The sequence below is a fragment of the Atta cephalotes genome (assembly GCF_000143395.1).
Source record: "Atta cephalotes unplaced genomic scaffold scaffold00104, whole genome shotgun sequence".
NCBI lineage: Eukaryota > Metazoa > Arthropoda > Insecta > Hymenoptera > Formicidae > Atta > Atta cephalotes.
This window is the reverse complement of record NW_012130168.1, coordinates 212,475-215,956: the sequence shown is the minus strand read 5'-3', so window position 1 is coordinate 215,956 and position 3,482 is coordinate 212,475. Positions and strand designations below refer to the sequence as shown.

The 3,482-nt window shown below is 33.3% G+C and overlaps 1 protein-coding gene across 1 annotated transcript in view; it reads right to left on the bottom strand.

Moving 5' to 3' along the window:
• The window catches only part of LOC105625027 (E3 ubiquitin-protein ligase MARCH5-like), a 34,013-nt gene that overhangs the window by 11,813 nt on the left and 18,718 nt on the right, over window positions 1–3,482 (bottom strand). The gene's annotated exons all lie outside the window — the stretch shown is intronic.

The following is a 3,482-nucleotide window of genomic DNA, read 5'->3' as shown; positions in this document are numbered from 1 at the left end:
TTAATATATATATATATATATATATATATATATATACATATATAGATTCTTTAAATATATATACTGAGTCTGATAAAAAGTTCACTACGTTCTATCGATAAGCTGAATAATTTTGCATTAGAGTATCTTTTCAAAAATTCAACTATTGTCGGGATATAAACCAAAATAAATCACTGAAACAAATTTTTTATTATTGACATAAATGTTCGCCATATACTGATCTAGACATGTGCATCTTCATCAGTCTTTATCAATTTTCGTGAAAAGCTTGGACTTCTTTTAACTCTTGAATCATTATTTCGCGAAAAATACTCTGTATTCTTCCTTTCATGTTTTCCGAAGTGGTAGGAGATTGAAAATAAGCTACTTCACTCCTTCACTCTTCTCCAAAGATAAATGATGGATCGCGCTTTGAAAATTTTTCCGCAAACCCTCGAAACAAGAAATCATAAGCTTAGTGTTCGTGATTGTACAAATAATATTACATGTAACATTCCCGACACTCGTGTAATTGTATAACATCTACATGTAAGTTACATGCTGTATTTTACTGGTATATTATTAAAATTAATTATATTAAAGAATCGATAAATCAAAATTATAATTTTTAACATTATAAATAAAATTATTGTAAATAAATATCTTAAAAGATGTTTAATTGAAAACATATGGGAAGAAGAAAAAAGAATAAGAAGATAAGAAAACAAAGAGAAGCAAAGAGAACGTAAGAGAAAGATAAGATGATAAATAGAGAGCTGTAATATAGAAAAAAAGAGAACGCAATTGCATATTGCTACAATGGGAAAAAGAAAGAACGAGCGAATAAAATGTATTGAGAGAAAGGGAGCAATAATAGATGAAAGAGAGAACGCAACTACATTTGGCTACAATGGGATTGGAGAAAGAAAATGTTGGTGGGTCCCGCGTGACATCACACACGAGGATCTCTTCCTCACTGATCTCTTCCTTCCACGACAATGCACTTCTCTTTTCCTTCCACGAACTCTGCGTCTGTCGGACATGAAATCGAAATTACAATTGACAACTGTGTGTAATTGCGATGCACTTGCACACAGTTGTCAATTGTACACATCGGTGTGTTTCTAATAATTTTTTCACTGCTTCACCAATGAGATTATGTTATTTTAAATTAGCCAATTAGTGATGTGGGCAATCGATATATACCCCATAAAATTCCACGCCTCTTGAGAATCCTTTGTCCCTCTACCCCCTTTGAAGCGCTATAAAAATAGAATCGGCTCTATTACGTTACTGACAGTAAAATAAAAAAGTAAAACAAGTTTAAATAATAGCTAAACAATTATTTTCAGCATTTTATTTTTAAATATATAAATATATAATTAACATCTTATTTTTATAATATTTAAGATAATAAATAAGAATATATTTCATAATTATTTACTGACATGAATAATAAAGTAAAGATATTAGCAACATGATCAAATTATGATTTTCGAGTAATATTATATTGTTCTGCCCAAGCTGGAAACTCACCGATGTCATAAATAAAGACTCCCCAAGTATAGAATAGGATAACTTGCACTATTAAACTGTAGTGGGGAAACATCCGACTGCTATTTTAGTTTGTAAATGATCTGCGACAGTTATAATTGCATTTGGCGGCGTAGCGACTGGCTGGATCTGAATGCGTACGAGCACGTCAGAGTCACTGGCATCATCAGATATAATGGATGTATCTTCATCGTCACACACTTTGAGAAACAAAAATGAATAATAATCGCAATTTTTACGAGGAAATACTTACGACAAAAATAGAATAATTGTAAAAGTCAGTTTCTTAAAATTTATTTTAATCGTTGAACGAGGAGTACAAAATTCTGATGTAAAAAGGTAAAACGAAACGTAGAAAATTTATAAATTATAAAAATGAACAAAAAGCAAACGTGTTTGAAGATAAAGGTATTATCACTACATTTTTTCTAAAATTTAGAAAGTAATCTCTCCTAAAGTTGTTAGTATTGACAATTTATACTGTTATAATATATTTTATCATTGAACAAATTCTTACCATACGAGCGACGACAGGTAGAATTATATTAGCTGTATTAACGTTTGAAGTAACTTCCGTCAATGTACCAACGAATAAAATAACAATGGCCAACATCAGCACAGGAGGTAATTCTTTCAAAGGTACCAAAGCTAGTCCTATTTTCATGGCAAGTCATGAGACAATGCCACCTTTTGAGACAGCAAAACTAGCACTGCCTAATAGAAATATCAATTTCCACGGCATCTTTGTCTAAATAATCCAAGTAATCAGACCTTCAGACGATCTGGTCACTTATCTGGATGCTGTGATCATATAAAATTTCACGAGCACTCACATATTATTTTATAGATTATAGATTATAAAATATTTTAGATTATAAAACAGAAAGACAAATCAAGTAGCAAGCCATTCCTCGCTTATCTTTTAGAAGAAAGTCAGTAACTTGCTACTTATTCGTATTTCAAGTTCATACTTGGTTTCGTAATTGTAAACTGCTCTTACGGTCGCTGCTGTAAAAATGTAAAAAATCGGCTCTTTTGGGATGAAAAACATTAGCAGACATGCAAAGACATTGCGGGCGTCGAAACCGCTAATATTCTATATAAAAATTATGCTTGAAATGAAATACAAGTTCAAAAGAAAATATATTTATTATAATTTTTGCTGATGCGCTCGCAGAAAAATTAGTTTTTATTAAAACTGTTCTTTGACAAAAATAATAAATAATAAATAATATATATATCCTCGTTGTACTTAAAACAAAATACATATTAAGTTTGATGAAAACAAGAAAGAAAATTTTAGTACAGTCCAATACAGTGATCAAAGTATATGTATATATAAGCCGATTCTAGATCACTATGTGTTATTGCGTGTATGTTACGCGGTGTGTGTTGCGCGTGTGCGTGCGTATGTACGTGTTGGGTGTGGGTGGAGGGGAGCGCGGGGAGAGGTGATATCCTGGGTAAGACATACTGTACTGACGTATTACCGCCCGTATTATCCAATGTATCATCTCCCTCGCTCTGACTGCGTTCGGGAAGCGCGCTATCAATGCTATTTGTGTCATAGGCCAGTATTCATAATCAGATCTTATATTCAAGACCGTCTTAAGTACGGTCTTAAGAAGTCACGAACCAATCAGAGGACTACATTAGCATCTTAAGATATTACTTAAGACGGTCTTGAAATAAAAATCAAATATGAATACCGGCCATACTATCCTTGTTTCACATTTAATGGACGATGAAGATAGAATGACACGAATAGCGCTAATAGCGTTTCCCCGAACCCAGATCTCTGTGACACGACTCCTGCGACATCATCCTCCTTCCCCCCCCCCTCCCCCTATCCCTGTGATGTCACCCTCTCTCCTCCGCGCTACACACACACACACACACACACACACACACACAGCGTAGAATCCGGCCTATACATACTACTGAACAAA